The sequence below is a fragment of the Sapajus apella genome, unplaced genomic scaffold, assembly GCF_009761245.1.
Source record: "Sapajus apella isolate SASKATOON/1434 unplaced genomic scaffold, GSC_monkey_1.0 scaffold48, whole genome shotgun sequence".
NCBI lineage: Eukaryota > Metazoa > Chordata > Mammalia > Primates > Cebidae > Sapajus > Sapajus apella.
The window spans coordinates 9139420-9157731 of NW_022436988.1; the positions used below are offsets into that span (position 1 = coordinate 9139420).

Sequence of the window (18312 nt, forward strand, 5' to 3'; positions counted from 1 at the left end):
GCCCCCAGCTTCTCCGGCAGGACAGCGGGGAGCCTGGCTCTCTCTCTTGCTCTCTGAACCTTACTCTAGCCTGCTTATTAAAAGAATTCCACCCGTAGACACAGAGGCAGCAATGCAGAAGCTTTCTCGGCTCCACAGTCAGAGCTGCCACTTCTGTGGCAGGTGTTTCTTTGAGGTCTGTTTGGTCTTTTCAGTCACAACCACCCACCTCAGGCAGGATGTTGTGTGTTCTAGGGTATCAGAGGAAGTATTTGCAAACAAGGCCCATCTGTTCAAATGAGAACCAGGCTCCTCTCCCAAGCCTCACAAGGTCGCAAAGCCTGCAACGTCAGACGCTCTGCTGAATCCTTTATTATCTATCTTTCCAGCCAGCAGCTGATGAGAGATTGCGTGTGTGCTGACTCGCAGCTCTTTCAAATCATGTTGATTCGCAACTCAGCTGATCCGGAAGGGGCCGGTCCTCCATGTTGGCCATTTCAGGTCAGCTCCATAAAGGATGCAGAGGGTGGATTTTCATGGTGGAAACACACAGCTGATATTCACAAAGCTAGTTCATCCAGGCACACGAGAACAGGTGAGCTTTGGGGGAGTGGGTGAGGTGCAGGTGGCAATTAAGTCGCTGAGGTGTGGTTCCCATGTTGTCAGTGAAAAGATTGACCTTCCTGATGATATGACTGAACCGTGGCTGATGTCACAATCACCCCAAAAACAATCACACTGGCTGAATTATGAAGGTGAAGAATTCCGGACCCCAGAAGCTCCATTTCACCAGTGACAGCAGCCAGTGAATAACCATGTCCACATACCACACTGAGCCTAGGCCTCCGGATCTCTCCATTTTTCCCTTGGACTTTGTCTCAATAGTCCTATATGATATCAAAATAGCTACCTAGGTTCAACCCAAATCCCTGACTCTGGAATATAGAGGTTTAAAAGGCTTAAAATGTTCCAGTGTGGAGGCAGATGAAAGAGACGGAGGGTCCCTCCCTTCAGTGACTGTGGGGCTGCTTCTTATAAAGGGCCGATTTTGAGCACTTTTCCTGAACTTGAGGCACATTCAAAGCTGATTCCAAGTAAAACTATTGAGCAGCTCCACTTTTAATATGTTGGTCCCACGGGTTCTTGGTACCTGTTGAACTGCCCTAAAAACAGTCCCTAAACCCACAGACATTTGGTGTCACTGGCCTTAGTTCGGGCTCACCCAAGCAGGTCCTGACAGGAGGATCCCATGCACCTTTAGAAGATACAGGACCACGGTCAGGGAGGTGGAAGGGGACAGGAAGGACACGCAGCCCTGGAGGAGCAGGGGACCAATCGAGCAGCTGGGGCTTGGTACTCCGGGGTCCTCCCGAGACCCGTAGAACAGATGCCTCCAAGTCCTCCCTGCTGAGGGCAAGGTAACTGGGGTACTGATACACCCGATCCCCTCAGCCACTAGCTGAGGGTGCTCTGGGGGAGGGTGTTCATTTCCCCTCTTCTGACAAAGCAAACTTTTTTTTTTTGCCCAGGCTGGAGTGCAGTGGCGCGATCTCCACTCACTGCAACCTCCGCCTTCCGGGTCCCGGTTCAAGCAATTCTACCTCAGCCTCCCAAGTAGCTAGGATTACAGGCATGAGCTACCATGCTCAGCTAATTTTTGTATTTTTTAGAAGAGACAGGGTTTCACCATGTTGGCCAGTCTGGTCTTGAACTCCTGACCTCATGATCCACCCGCCTCGGCCTCCCAAACTGCTGGGATTATAGGCATAAGCCACTGACAAAGCAAACTTTTACGGCTTCAGAAAAAGCCCTCAGGCAAAGAGATGCAGATACTGGCAGGTGGAGTCAACAGGAGACCATGGAAGCCACCAGACCCTGACTAGTGCCAGCCACAGGTGACCTTCCCGTCCTGGGCACAGGAGACAGGAAATTCAGCACCAGCCCTAGGCTTACGGCCTGCGGTGTCTGCCATCTCGGGGCCCAGGGCTGGTATTAGCCACACCAGTGGGTGGCTACTGCGGGTGACAGCCACATTGCCGCCTTCTCCCTCCTTGTGTGCCCTGTCCTATACTAGAAGCCCCAGGACAGAAACTTACACCAGCCTCTTTGCTCAGTCCCAATGCCTCTACCCTTTCCTGCTGCCACCTGGACCACAGAAGGCAGGGCCAGGCCCGGGGCAATCATATGCTCCTGGAAACATCTTGGAAGTCCTTAAGTCCATGACCAAAACACAAGTACCCTCTGGCTGGAGACAATCAGGAGCGATTACAAAAGGGCCGCTGTGTCCTTTTCTTTCTGGCAGCAGCTGTTTCTGTCATGTGGTCTGGAGAAGTCCAGATGTGTTTGCTCAGGGTGCGGAGCCAGGCCCTCCCAGCAGAGATGAAAGAACGGCAGCCCCAGCAGCTGGTACAGAAAAGAGGCTGCTGCAGATCAGACCCCGGGCGGGAGGTCTCACAAGCCACTGGGTGGGCCAGGACGTTTCTATGGAGAAGGAGCCAGCACCACGTGCAGCACAGCAAAGAGGCGGCAGCAGCCACAGGCCTCCCGGCCCGGGGCAGACGCTGCATCGCCTGACTCCTGTGCCCAGGGGAGGAAGGTCACCTCGGGCTCTGAGTGGCAGTGTGCTGTGGCTTGCGTTAGGCAGGAAACCCTGTGAGAATAGGCGTTTTCTCCCAGAGGCAACTGGACTTGAGCAAGAGGGTGTATGCAGAAAGCTTGGCTGCTGTGTTTGCAGCACAGAGGGCGGTGCAAATGGTCCATCGGCCGAGGAAGAAAGGCTGATGCAGGGGTCACAAAAAGACAGGGCGCATGACAGCACTGGTCAGGAACTGTGAGGGGTGGAGCATGGGAGAGTCCCCTAGGACGGCCGTCCAGTGTCACAGGTATGGGATAGAAGGGGCTTCCCCCAAACCTGTTCCTCTCCCAGGTTTCCCTGCCTCTATAAATGGCAACTCACTCCCCAGGCCTCAAGCTGAAAACCTTGGAATCATCCTCCACTCCTCCCTGTCTCCCACACCCTTCACTCTAAAAGCCCTACTTTAAAAAGGCGTCTACCATCCGGTCACCTCCAGCCACTTCCTCTGTTGCCACCACAATCTAAGCTGCCATGGTCTCTGCCTGTGTGTAAACATTTACTTGTCCTCCATCCTCTCTCAGCCGTTCTCTGGCTGAAGTGTCTCCCTGGCACTTCTCTGCACATGACCTGTTCCCTATGCACGTGCTCCTTCGACCATGGTCTCTTTCTCTTTCTCCCCAGTGAAATATGGACGTGGCCTCTTTGCCTCTCCTGCACGCCCAGTGCTTTGAAGAGTGCCTGGCACAGGGTAAGGAAGCATTTGTTGAATTCATTGCAGATGAAGACTCCAGACCCTGCAGGTATCACTCTGCTGTGGGTTTGTCTTGTCCCCTTGCTCAAGGGTCCCAAAGCAATTCCTAATATTTTCCCCCACGGGGGAGTGAGAAAGAAACAGCCTTATCCTAGAATGCTGGAAGAAATACTCAGCAATGGTAAGTAATATGGGAGTAGGAACACTGTCATTGCACTACCTCTGTCTAATCCTCAGGGGGTCTAGCCTACGGCTCTGCACTGTCTTTAATCCTCAGGAGGTCTAGCCTATGGCACTGCACTGTCTTTAATCCTCAGGAGGTCTAGCCTATGGCACTGCACTACCTCTGTCTAATCCTCAGGGGATCTAGCCTAAGGCACTGCACTATCTCTGTCTAATCCTCTTGAGGTCTAGCCTATGCCATTGTATATCTCTGTCTAATCCTCAGGGGGTCTAGCCTAGTGCAGCTACTCTGGACATTCGTTGAGTTGAATTAAGTGAACAACCTCCCTTCCTGGTAGCCCACGCTGGGCTCTGCCTCCTGCTTAGGGGCTCATCATCTGTGTTCTCTTAGCTCCCTGAATATTTTTCTAAATTAACGCATGTGACACTGTCTTAAGGATGACCCCTCTGAGGCTAGCAGTGAGACTTTGTTCTCGGTATCCCTGGGTCCATCTGGTATTTCTAAGTCCATGTTCTGACACATGACAGCTGCTCAGTAAGGTCAAATGGTGAATGAATGAATGAATGAATGAATGAAAAAGAAAAAGCAGGATGGTGAACCCCAAACCAAAGTTAGCTAAAACCTCCTGGAACCAGCAGGCAAGACTACCACCCAAAGATGGTAGGACTAGATGAGCCGTTGGAAAGACATGTCCCTGCCCAGGCTAATGGGAGAGGCAGACGCCCACATAAGGGATGCATGCAGATAGGTCCAGCGACCACATCAGCACACATGCTTAGCTGCAGGCAGCAGCTCAGAACCAGCAGGTGACAGGCATGCCAGAGCCATCCAGAAAGGCTCCCTGAGCCCTGGCAGGTCCAATCCAGGCAGAGCCCTAACTCTGCTCAATTGCAATCTGTGTTTATGGGCCCATAATCAAATGGAAACTGAAAGTTTCTCATGAGAATCATCTGTCAAAATTGTGCGGTGCCCAGGCCCAGCGCTGGGAGGCTGGGTTATAAATTCTGAGCTCTGCTCCGGCTCTGCTCCGTCTCTGGGGACTCGTGGGTCATTTTTCAACCCAGCATTAATCCGAGGAACTCGATCTTTGATCAAACACTATGTCTTACAGCCTGGGTATTTGGGATACTGATTGTCCACTGTGGGATCGGGAGTGGCGGACGGGGGCTAAGAGTAATCACGGGCGGAGAATCCTTGAGCCAAGCTCGCCTCTCCCACAAGCTGAGCCGCTTGCACAGCCACCTGCATCCCGACCCCACCTGGCAGCTGCCCTTCGCTCAGCGGACACCTCCAGGCTCCCACCACAGCCTGTGGTGACTACGGAACCCTGAACCAAAGGGCCTGTCACAGAATCACGTCTTTTAAAGACATGGTTTTCCTAATTTACAAAGGAGCTCAATGCAGTAAAAGTGGAAAACCAAAAAGCACAAAAAAAGAAAAATTGTTCATAATTCTATATCCTGGAGGAAAACTCTTTAACATTTTTGCTGCATAGATTTCTAGCCTTCTTCCTGTCTCTTCCTGGTCCTTTTTCTTTATAAACACACGTACTATTTTCTAACCTGCTTTCCTTGCCATTCATGGCCCCTCCCCTGAGACTAGTCCATTATGACCATTCTGCCACATCACTATCTTTCCCATAGCACGGTTGTTAATAGCCACATTCATTTTCTTGGTCAGTCCCTTTTATTGAGCAATTGGTTGGCTTCCATTTCTCCAATCGCATAGAAGATGCTGCAAAGAACATATTGTACATAGATCTTTGTACAAATCGGAGTATCTTCTTAAGATAAATTCGTAGGAGTAAAATTGTGCAGGGGGTCAAAGAATCTACATTTTTAAAAGTCATTTGACACTTTCTACACTGCGTCTCATTGTGCATTCATGTCGTTAGCAATAGCCAACTATGGGCCGGGTGTGGCAGCTCATGCCTGTAAACCTAGCACTTTGGGAGGCCGAGGCGGTCAGATCACTTGAGATCAGGAGTTTAAGACCAGCCTGGACAACATAGTGAAACCCCATCTCTAGTTAAAAATACAAAAAGTAGGGCCAGGCGCAGTGGCTCATGCCTGTAATCCCAGCACTTTGGGAGGCCGAGGTGGGAGGATCCCTTGAGGCCTGGAGTTTGAGACCAGCCTGGCCAACATGGTAAAACTTGTCTCAAAAAGAAAAGAAATAGCCAACTATTGGGGGGATAATTTTAACTGGTAACCACCTTTGAGTATGAGCAGAGTAAGCAAACTTCTTATCTGCCACTGACGGCCAGATGGTTCCTCCTGCTGCTTACACTGGTTCATAGTTCCACTTACACAGAACCACAGTTCATCTCCTCTGGATACAGCTCTGGAGACATGGTGTGGTTGAGAATAGAGGCTCCTCTTAGAAAATCAACTCTGAACCCCCAAACTCCTTCTGACTGTGTTGGGTCTTTAGAATTTATTGAAAAGGTAACACGGTGCCTGCTCTTGGCTTGTGAAGACTTTCACCTGAACACGGTTACTTAATTAGGTGACCTGGTGCGGGGAGGTCTGATGGAGTATGAAGGCAGGGAAGATGAGTCAGCTGGCTTAGAGGGGAAAGAACAGCAACCTAACAATGACAATTAGAAGGGTTAAGAAGAGCAATTAGATGAGAAAGGGCTTTGAATTCCCTGGGACCAGGGGAAACGAGAAGCTTCTTTTCTGCTGCTGAGCTCTATGAAAGCTTGCATGCACATGTGGACAATGAAAGCTTAGAGTCACCCCGGGTGGCCCATTTAAATGCACCTAAAAAGTCATGAGGCACAGGGAGGCAGTGCAGAGCCATTGCTATTCATCATCCATCCATTCCTTGTTCAAACTCTCAGAGGTGACCTCTAAGCCTCCCACGCAGAATGTTCCCTTGAAGAACACGCATCAGGGCACCCAGGGGCAGGGCCAACCTTTGGGAGAATTGTAAATAGAGAAAAAATTGTCTTTGGGGGTCTTTCCACCTCCCTGGCAGTGACTTTCTTCCCTGCTAGTCTCCCCATCCTTCCAAAGTCCAACACCAACTACCTGATGTTGTCCTCAACAGACAACTGGCGAGGCGAGAAGAACACAGGCTTTCAGCCAGAGTGGCCTGCATCTTACCTTGCTGTGCAATCTAAGGAAATTACTAAACCTTTCTGATCTTCTGTTTTTGCATCTGTACAATGGGGGTGGAAATGCTGGCTTGATTTCTTCTTGTTGTGAAGTGAGATGGCTGATATATTAAAAGCACGCGGCCGGGTGTGGTGATGCATTCCTGCAATCCCAGCACTCTGGGAGGCGGAGACGGGCAGATCACTTGAGGTCAGGACATTCGAGACCAGTTTCGCCAACATGGTGAAACCCTGTCTGTACTAAAAATACAAAAATATTAGCCGGGCGTGGTGGTGCATACCTGTAGTTCTAGATACTCAGGAGGCTGATGCATAAGAATCGTTTGAACCTGGAAGGCGGAGGTTTCAGTGAGCCAAGATCGAGCCACTGCACTCTGACCTGGATGACAAAGTGAGATCCTGTCTTAAATAAAATAACATTTTTAAAAAGTACCCAGCACACAATTTACACATAACAGACACTCACTGAATATTATTTACCATGTTTTTCATCTCAGCATCCAGGGATGCTGTTCCCGGGCGGGCCGCGAACCCTGTGCTGTGACCCTGGCTCGGGCCTGTGTGCTCTGATCCCTTTGCAAGAGACAAGATCAGTTATGTGATGCCAAATGCTGGTGATCCTTCAGGAATTTAAGGAAATAATGATGGATTTAACTACGAAATTGTTCTTGACATCATTGTTTCCAATCCCCGAGAAGCAGATGCGATCTAAATAGCAAATGCAAGAGTAAATAAAATAGAAAACGTCGCTATCATAAAACACTGCCAATATCAATTTTGGTCAATCTGTGAGGTTAAAAAATGACAATCCAATAATCTTTTTATTGGCTCTCTTTCTTTCAGTGTACGCTGCTTACCCTCATTGCGGGTACATCTTTATATTTGGTTATTTTAATTTTTTCTTACGGGTTATCTGAATGCTTCGTGAGTTAATGAATTGGCTTCTTGTCTGTGACTGGTGCTGTGCATATGACTTCCCATTTGCCCCTTGTCTTTTGACCTCCATAGTCTTTCGTCTTTATTTCACCCACACGGATGCTTTCCTTTTTCTGAACTAGATTGATCGATCCTTTCCTGTGTGGCTTCTGGGTTTAGTTTCTCACTTTGGAAACTGGTTTCCAACTGCAGCATTGTAAATATATTTACCCAAATGTCTTCAAACACTTTCATTGCTTCATTTTTTTCCTTTAACATTTTAATCCTTGACCCATCGGGGATATATTTGGGTGTAAGAAGTTAGGTGAGGATCCCGCTTTATTACAGTTTTTCAAAGGGTTGGCCAGTGATTCTGACAGTATTTACTGAATAATCCCCCTTTCAGACAAACCATTTCAATAATTCCTTTTGTGAGGGGGTCACAGAACCCTTTGAGAATCTGATGAAAGCTACAGATCTTCTCCCCAGGAAAAAAATGTGTGCCTGTAACACACACTAAATTTCACAAACAATTCCAGCAGGACACACAGACCTTCAAGAGCACATCCGTTGACTCCCAAGAGGTCTGTAATCTCCAGTTAAGAACCCCCTCCTTTATGTGGAAGAAACAGTTCTTAAATAGTGGGATTCAGCCTCCAACACAGATCAGTGAGGATTCATCTTGTAGTGGAAAATGTGCTAAAAACAGTCCCACAACCTGCCCAAGGCAGAAGACTCCAGTTTACCATTAAGGCTCTTGGGTACCCCAGGCTTCCACCATCTCATGTCCTGGGAGCTTAAAACCTTCCACTCACCATTCTGCTGGTTCGGTGTACCCAACAGATAGCATGTTAACCTGTCTCCGGAGTGCAAGTAGCCCTCATTGAACAACTCGCTCCTGAACAAAGGGGGCAGGTACAGGTACATTGCTTCATGTGACTCAGTTTCCCTTGATTTGCAGCCCCAAGCTTTTTCTTGAGACAGGGTCTTGCTCTGTCCCCAGGCTGGAGGGGAGTGATGCCATCATAGTTCACTGCAGCCTCGAACTCCTGGACTCAAGCAATCCTCCCTCCTCAACCTCCCGAAGCACTGGGATTACAGTCATGAGCCACCGTGGCCAGCCAGCAGCCAATTTCAGACTCCATTTTCCGCCCCAGATTTGCCTACTCCTCCTGAGATTTGATCTTTTGGGTCTTGCATGTCCATTCTCACGCCCTCACCCTCAATTCCTTCCCATGCATGAAAGCCAGCACTGGTCTTTTGGCTTTCTGGCCCTTTGAGAAATAAAGGTTTGAGCTGAGCTGACCCCCTCACACCCTCTTGACTTCTGACTTGCAAACAGCAGCAGCTCTGACCTGGCCACAGAGCTCGTCTGGATGGGCCTTCCTCTGCTGGGATCCCCCAGTGCTACCCCATTCCTCTGGCTCAAAGGAGTGTCAAAATTCTTACCTGGGAACTCGAGTCAGAAATTCTTGGGGAGGCACTCAGCAACGTGGGTTTTCACAAGCACCTCAGGGAGGACAGCTACGCCCTTTGTGGAGGGCCAGCTACGCAAAATGGAAATGTGGAGCCCGTTATTCAAAAAATATTAAGAATCTCAGGATGGCAACAGCAGGCCACCAAACCCTTCTGACTGTGGGGTCTTTGAGTGTGGGGTCTTTCTGAGTGTGGGGTCTCTCTGGGTAGGGTGTTTCTGAGTGTGGGGGTCTTTCTGAGTGTGGGGGTCTTTCTGAGTGTGGGGGTCTTTGTGTGTATGGGGTCTGTCTGAGTGCGGGGGTCTTTCTGGATCTGGAACCCGTGAGACCGTCCAGGTCGCCCTTGCTGACACCGATGAGCAGTTGAGTTTGAGACTTGCTGCTGCAGCCAGCGCTGACACTCACTGACCCAGGCGTTTCTCACTGGCTCCAGGAACGGTTCTGGGCCTTGGCAGGGTTCACCTTCTCACCACCCCAGATCCGCTATGCACGGGCTGCCATCCATCACAGGGACCTGAGTGACCTCCGGAAGTCTCTCCTCCTGGTTCTTCCCTCCTGGTTCTGGCCCATTCAGGCACACATTAACACTCTAGTTAGCGTCTCTGTTGCTATGAGTACTTTGTTCTGACCTCAACCAGATAAAAGAAAATCTCACATCCATATTATTGTGAGGATAAAAGTTTCTCACGCACACATTCACATATTCACACACACACACATTCACACGCACACAGACACATTCACACTCATACACTCACATACACATACACTCCGACACACACACTCAAACACTGACACACACTCTCTCACACACACAGTTTTCCCAAGTGCTCCTCAGCTCCTGACCCCCGCATGTGCACACACACACACACATTCTCCAACCCCCACATGTGCACACACACACACACACACACACATTCTCCAACCCCTGCATGTGCGCACACACACATACATTCTCTGACCCCTGCATGTGCACACACACACATTCTCTGACCCCCGCATGTGCACACACACACTCTCCAACCCCCACATGTGCACACACACACATTCTCTGACCCCCGCATGTGCACACACACACACACACACACACACACGCACATTCAAAGAGGACCCTGCCTCGGCTTTGGCCTGGCCTGACCAGGGTGACAGCATGGTGTGCAGCAGCCCCTCTACTTGTCCTGGAAGCATTGGGCCCTGGCAGGCTGGTGGGAGCCAGGGACCTGAGGCTGGAGCCCGAACCTCTCCTGGTTTCCCACTCTCCACAAGCTTCACCTGTCAGATGTCCAGACGTGACATCTGTTCCCAGCCCAGAGGCCTCTGCTACCCCTGACCGCGCACTGCACCTGCACTCAGTGGAGAGGCGAGTGTATCAGGCAGCATCCACTCAGAGGAGGGGAAAGGCAGCGTCCTGCGGGGTGTTCTGTCCAGGTAGCCTCTGCCCCTGCCCTCTATGCTCATGTCACCAACATTAATCCAGCAGCTACCAAGCTCCAGTCACTGTGCAGAGCACTGGGGGTCACAAGGTATTAAAACCTAGTCTCTGCCCCTCAGCAGCTGTAGCTCCTGGAGATGGAGAGAGCTGTCGCAGTGACACATTGCAACCAGCTCATGCCAGTTTGTACCAGCTCATGAGAACCTATGGCTAAATTTTCAAGAATATTACAGGCCCATCATCAAAGCATCAGTAGTTTGAAATGATCATCCTTGCAATAGTTACACCATGGAAATTGGCAAATACCCCAAATCAAGCCCTTTCGCAGAGGACCACTGCAGTTGTGTGATGCTGGCTGAGTGACCCATCCTCTCCAAGACCTCCTTTTTGTATGTTTAAACAGGATAATAATTGCACCTCCTTCATTGACTACTGTGAGGATGAAACGAGATCATCCACAGCATGCTCCCCATTCACTGCCTGGCATAGAGAGAGTGCCCAACAGCTCGTAACTGCGGTCATTTTTAGAACGTCATGATGTTGTTATGCAAATAAGTAACTCCTTAGTGTGCTTGGTATAGCTACAGTGCTAGAGAAGCATAGATGAGGAAGTGGTTAACTCTGCATGGGGAACAGAGCAGCAGTTCAGGAAGGCCTTGAACCAAGCCCTAAAGAATAAGTTGGATGTGACCAAGTAGATCAGGTAGACAAGCTGGGCCAGGAAAAGAGAGGTTGTCCAAGAAGAAGGAATGGGGTGTGCAAAGGTGGGGAGGTATCGGGGGCTTACAGAACAGTCTGAAACGACAGGCCTACGGGGCTAGCAAGGGAGTCACACGGCGCACATGCTGTCAGACCCTTGGGAAACCACAACGTCAGCAGGTATTCTCCCTAAACCCATACCCTGCCCACTTTGCAGAGGAGCATATCCAAGCTGGGAGGGTCTACAGTCTTTGAATCACAGAGCAGGTCAGCGGCTGAGAAGAGCTGAGCCCAAGTCTGTTCTGCCCGACTCTAGGACAGAACAGGGAGAGGACTCTGTTTCACACCAGGCTCCAGGTTGGGCCACCCCTCCAAAGATGGTGGCAACTGTCTCCAGGAATCCCCAGCAGACAGAGTTCAAGGAGGGGTGGCTGCTGACCTCCAGCACCAAGCCTCACAGTACCAGGAGCATTGGCCACTCCCAAGATTCCAAGATTCTCAGATGTATGTCCCATTGTCCCTGAGGCTTCCACAGCTGGTCCTCACTATCCCATTCCCTTCTAGTCCTTTCCACGTGAGAGTGGCCAGGGCTCAGTGGCATGCTCACCTCCTCACTGGACACACACGTTTATTCTGCATCCCTCTGATGGCTGGCATGGGATGACACAGCCACTCGGGGAATGACTGAAGAGATGAGTCATAAGAGAGATATTCTCATTAGTCTGTTCTTCACCTCCACGGCCTCCCCGGCTGTTCATCCCTCCAGCGGTCATCCCTTGCTAGCAAATTCATGTCATTCCTCTGTTGGCCAGAAGGGGTCACTGCTTCCATGTGCCCCTAAACTTCCCGGGTAACGGGATCCTCTGCGCCCCACCTCCAGCGGCGGAGCAGACTTCTCGGTCCTCCACAACCCACCAACGGCTGTGTCACCTTCAGAGAGGCTTGCTGGCTGCTGAGTTCCAGCAAGCGAGGATGACGGACAAGGCCGCGTGCCAGCAATGTTCTCATCGGGTAAGCCAACCAGCTGCCCTTTGCCGGGCAGTGGTCAAGGTCTGCAGATGGAGCTTGCCCATTGTTACGGCTATTTAAAATCATGTTTAAATAATATGATGCCATCATCTCTAATGCCATGGTGATCACCACTTAACACAGGCGGGGGAGAGGAGGCAGGCTCGGCCTCTTTCGTACACCTTTGCTATTCTAAGGACAGCCAAAACCAAGACAGGTTGAAATCAGCTGCTTTTCTTCTGCTGAAGAGACAGGTGTGGGTCAGGATGTGTAAATTACTGGCAAGCAGTCAACAGTCCCCACCCCTGTGCCTGTCGAAGGTGTCACTCATGGAGCCCAGTGCCCTCCCCCGGGAGCCCAGAGGTGGACCCACATCTGGAGTCTGCAGGAACACAGAACTTCTGGAGTCACTGCTGTTTACTCATGCTAGAATGTATAATGTCTAGATTAGCCTTTCTGGCCTAAAAAAAATTGTGGAAAAGTGGTTCTTAGATCATGAATCTGGGCCTAATGCACGGGAAGTAGATCCTAATCTGTGCAGAACACACCAAGAGCTACTGAGGTGCTGGAGTTGACGGTGTGATGCTGTGCAAATCACATCCCATTTTACATGAGATTCAGGTATTGATGGTAGGATAATAAGTGCCAATAGACTCTGCAAAAATTTGGAGAACGACAGAATCATCAAGGAAATTATATGTGCTAATGTGTTCTCTCTGCAAATTGAGGAAGCACAGTCATCAGCCCATTAACCTGTAGAACAAACTCCTCCCTGAGTCTGTTCAGAGCAGAAAGTAGGAGCTACAGCATTGAGGGAAAGAGCCCGGAATTTGAAGTCAGGAGATAGGATTCTGGTCCAAGCCCTGACAGGAATAACACAAGACCTTGGGCAAGATGCTTAACATCTGTGCCTCAGTTTCCTCAACTGTAAAATGGAGACCACTGTCTACTCTGCTTGGCTACTGTGCAAATTAAAAGCAATAACAGAAGCAAACGTGCTAAGTCCTGAATCCTGCTTCTTGGACCTGGCTGAGATGGGGAAGTGACCCCGAGCTGAAGCAGAGAAGCCATGCCATTTCCCAGTGGGCAGCAAGGCTGACCGGGACCCTGGCACTGTCCACTTCCTCTAGAGAGAGGTTGGGGCTATTCAGAGAGAGCCCCATCCGTCTCCTCAGCCCTTCCATCCTCGTACTTCCTTGCTTTTCTTCCTCCACTCTTTCAGTTCCCTCCCCCAACCTCTAAAGACAGAAGAGTCTGCAGTTCGTATCAGATCAGTACATGCTCATCTGGGCAAGTGGGAGCCAGCACACACACACTGCCTGGGATCTGGGACACTGGTGGTGCCTACAGCAGAGGGCCAGGGCTGGCCCGTGGCTACACAGCACAGAACTGATGGGGAGGAACAAAAGGACACTTTTCCAGGGACAAAGGTGGAGTTGAGAACAAAATAGCGAGTCGGAGGATGTTTCAATGCCAACGGACAGGCAGAGAACCCAGTGAAAGGCAATGGGCTGCTGGGCTAGCAGCCAGTGCTGGTGAGAAGCAGAGGCCAGGCTCAAATAGGTGGGTGGAGAGAGCTGGATGCAGGGTAGACTTAAGGGAGCCCTGCAGGGGTGGTGTAGCATCCCAGGCCTCCAGGCATGAACAGCAATGGACGGGAGCAGGTACCAGAATCTCAGTGATGGCAGCTGCAGAAGAGGATAGCTTAGGCAGAGGGTCGTGGACAACCCCAGCACCAGCACCTGCAAGGAGGGACCAGGGAAACCAAGACCCCGGCTCCCTCTCCTCTTGCCTTCTGTTCTCCAGCCATGCTACCCACTGGTCTCTCCCAACTGAAGCCAGAAGGCAAAGCAATCCCTTGAACGCCTCTATAAAAATCAGCCAGCCAGGCGCGGTAGCTCACACCTATAATCCCAGCACTTTGGGAGGCGGAGGCAGTGGACTACCTGAGGTCAGGAGTTCGAGACCAGCCTGATCAACATAGTGAAACCCCTTCTCTACTAAAAATACAAAAAATTAGCCAGGTAAGGGGCGCCTGTAATCCCAGCTACTTGGGAGGCTGGGGCAGGAAAATCACTTGAACCTGGGAGGTGGAGGTTGTGGTGAGCTGAGATCGTACCACTGCACCACTCCATCCTGGGTGACAGAGCAAGACTCCATTTTAAAAATAAAAAGAAATAAAATCAGCCCCTTGGAGCACAGAGAGAGGTGGAGGAGGGTGAGAGGAGACCTGGGGAAGTAGCCAGAAATTAGCACTGCCAGGAACCAGAGAAATGCCAAGAGGCAGCAAGCAGGGTTGGGGCAGCTGGGAGGTAAGGATCCAAGAGAATTGCAAACGCTGAGAAAATAGGAAAAGGATGTTCTGTCGAGGAGTAGTGGGAGCGTATGAAAAACGGATTCCCAGTGTCCCTTGTGATAAGGGAGACACAGAGCATATGCACCACCTGGGGCCAGTGGCACCTGAGGAGAAACCTTTCAGCACTTCTGCAATAGATTTTACTTCCAGATACGATGAAATGTGGGGACAGAATGGCCATTGGATATGGCTGTTTGCTGTCAAGATGTTTGGAGCAATGGCAACCCTTTTGCAACCATGAGGAAATCAGTGTCACACTGAGAATGGCAGAGCTTTATAAAGACGAAAGAATTGGAGTCTCTGATAAAATCACTGGATCATTACATCAGCTCTGGAGCCACCTTGACTCCAGGCTTGTTAGGGGATAGAATAAATATCCTTGTGTTTTAGGCTTCAGACATGCCGTTCCAAGTATCTTGGCTTAAATGGATGATCCCAGGACCCGGCAGAATGCCTGACTTGTAGTAGACATTCAATAAATATTGATTGATGAATTGATAAAGTAATGATTGGATGGATCCATAACAAGTGAGTGAATGCCAGGTGTCATGGAACCTTTTCTCTCCCCCTTTGCTGATAGAGAGCTCAGAGAAACCTCATCTTCCTGTGGGAAGAGAAGGGCGACGGCTCCTGAGCGCCTTTGAGGACGAGCACAGCCATGCTGCTACACACATACAGATGACTCATAAAGACGTATTTTCACCCCCTTCAAATGGTGATGTTCCTGTAATAAAGAATTTAATAACCTGCTGTGCCTGTGTGGAGAGAAACTCATTTGTTTAATAGGCAGCAGTTTGGCTTTGTCATGTTCATTTAGTTTTTAATGACACACAGTTGTGCCAATATTGATTTTAGCTTATAGGGACTCAAAAAATTTACTGTCTAGATGGATTCAAGATGCAACCGTTTTATTTTGCCTGCTTTGAAGACACACAGCCCCCAGCCCTGGCCGGAGAGGAGCTCGGGAGGTCGGGTGGAGAACCGAGGACCCCTTGCTGTCTCCGTCCCTCCTTTCTGCTCCCTTCCTGCCTTACCTCTGGCCCTCATCAGATGGGAGCAAGGCGGCTGCTGTGGAAGGTGCTGTGTTTTTCATCTTGGAAAGCAGAACAGGACTGTATCAAGGAAACAAGAATTAATTTTCTGGGCAAACTTTCAGCAATGAGTTTTGTGTGTGCGTGTGTGTGCCTGTGTATTTGTGGGTGTCTGTGTGTGTGTGTGTGTGCGTGTGCATTTGTGTGCATTTGTGTATGTGTGTGTGTGTAGGTGTCTGTGTGTGTGTGTGTGTGTGCGTGTGCATTTGTGTGTTTGTGTGTGTGGGTGTGTGTGCATTTTTGTGTTTGTGGTTGTGTGTTTGTAGGTGTGTCTGTGTTTGTGGGTGTGGGTGTTTGTGTGTGTGTGCATTTGTGTGTTTGTGGGTGTGTGTGTGTTTGTGGGTGTTTGTGTGTGTCTGTGTGTATTTGTGGGTGTGTCTATGTGTGTTTGTGGGTGTGGGTATTTGTGTGTGCATGTGTGTGTGCATTTGTGTGTTTGTGGGTGTGGGTGTTTGTGTGTATGTGCATGTGTGTCTGTGTGTGTTTGTTGGTATGTTTGCATGTGTGTGCAAGGGCTTCCCTGTGTGCCCACTCCAGAGCAAGCCCAAAGCATGCATCCCAGGACAGGAACAGGCCCTGCCGGTTATCCCGAGTGACTTCAAATATCATTTGGACCCACTGGACTGGAGCTCCTCTCCTTCACATTACTTATGATTTTGTTTTGTTTTTCTATTTTTAACTAGGGAATGTATACACACAGCAAAAGGGATTACCGAGACGAGCTGAACCTACTCTGTTTTCTAAACAGTCAATCTGAGCATAAATTCATACAGCAAGCCCTTGGTATTTCTGGGGTTGACATTTGTCATCTTAACTGTGTGTAGTTTCAATTATTCAAGAACAGCACTGAAGAATTGAGTGGAACAATAATAGTCAGCATTTATTCAGCACATACTAGGTGCCAGGTGAATAGGATAAGCCAACTTACAGGAATGATCTTGTTCATCTCTGCGTCACCCCTTGAAGGGAGGTAGGTGGGTATTTCACCTTCAGTTTAGAGGACACTTCTGCTTGGAGAGGTAAGATAACTGGTCCAAGGTCCCAGGGACAGTAAATGACCTCAAACCCGTGAGTACCATTGGTCTCTGCATTTTTTTTTTTTAGATGGAGTCTCACTCTGCACTCAGGCTGGAGTGCAGAGGTGTGATCTCAGCTCATTGCATCCTCCACCTCCCAAGTTCAAGCCTTAGCCTCCCGATTAGCTGGGACTACAGGCGCATGCCACCACGCCCGAATAATGTTTTGTATTTTTAGTAAAGACAGAGTTTCGCCGTGTTATCCAGGATGGTCTTGACCTCCTGACCTCGTGATCAGCCTTCCTCGGCCTCCCAAAGCGCTGGGATTATAGGCGTGAGCTACCACACCCAGCCTGGTCTCTGCATTTTCAATTGTGCAGCATTCACGTCTTAAGTGAATGCTGGAAACCAGCGTCTGGAGTGCCCCGCTTTCCTGGAGAGTCAGCTTAGCTGACCACGCACCATCTGCATCTGGGGAGGAGTGCGTGCCAGGAGGGGCTCAGCTCAGTGTCCAGCCGCGGTCACGTGCGTAACATTCATTTCTCCACTGCAGTTTGGCACAGACAGACTTACCCCAGGGAGCCAGGGGACATTTGCTCAGTGGCTGCCTTTCCTAACCCTGTGCTGCCGTTAAAATCTGGCTAGCATTGGGGGAAAAGACACAGCTCTGTAGACAGTGCGTTATGATAATGATTCATATTAAATCTAATCTCATGTCATTGGCCCATTTAATCTATTTATGTAAGTTTTAGCGAGTGCTTTGATCGTGATGGGAAAGTCATTGAGGATAGATTCTTTGATTCATGGGATTTGAAAGAACCTGTAAATCATCCATACAAGTCCAGTCCCCAGAGAGGTGAAAGGACCCACCCAAGGTCATGCAATTCAATTTGAAGTTGTGGCCTTTCCTAGGAAAGAGAGGCACTGGGACCCTCAGCGGGAGAGCAGCCCCTGTCAGAACCTTGGTCCTATTGGGTGTTGGTTTTCAGCTGTACCATTGCTCCTTCGAGTGCCATTTCCAGATGAGTGCTCCCACGCTCATTAACCAGACCCCCTGACACCCACGACGGCGGCTTCCATCACCCTTCTTATAAATGCCCAGATCCTCAGCACAGCATGCAAGGTGGTCCTGCAGGGCCTGGGCCCTGTGTTCCTCTCTGGCCTCTCCTGCTCCCCACCCTGCAACTTTGCTGGCCTTCTATCAGCATCTCCTTCCTGCCCCAGGACCTTTGCTTGTACCGCTCACCTCCTGTGAAATTCCTGCTTTTGCCTGAGATCTCAATCATCAGGCCTTCCTCGGGGCTCTCTCCCCAGCCTCTCTGGGCCAATGCACTCTCCTAGCTCTACAGAGCTCTTCAATATTGCTCTGACTTTGAGTATAATTTGATGTTGGAGGGTTAAATATCCATCTTCCACCTGGACCATAAATTCTTGGACAGCATGGTTCAGTCACCTATTGCTGTGTAGCAAATGACCCCCACACTCAATGCTTTAAAACAACTATTGTATTTTGCTCATGATTTTGTGGGGCAGGGATTTGCGAAAGGCTCAGCTGGGCACTTGGAGCTCCTCCACGGTTGCAGTCTGATGTCAGCCGGGCTGTGGTCATCTGAAGGCACAATTTTCAAGATGGGGAAGATGGGGCACTCATTGTCCTGGAAATCATTGCTGCCAGGCAGGAGCCCAGGTGACCAGGGCACGTGCATGTGA

At 49.9% G+C, this 18312-nt stretch overlaps 1 long non-coding RNA gene across 1 annotated transcript; it reads left to right on the forward strand.

The window, feature by feature from the left end:
- Positions 1–269: 269 nt before the first annotated feature.
- Positions 270–15245, forward strand: LOC116525720. The gene is made up of 4 exons (XR_004257789.1): positions 270–574; positions 3236–3302; positions 7108–8109; positions 15076–15245. It is a non-coding gene; the product is annotated as an uncharacterized LOC116525720 (long non-coding RNA).
- Positions 15246–18312: the final 3067 nt, after the last annotated feature.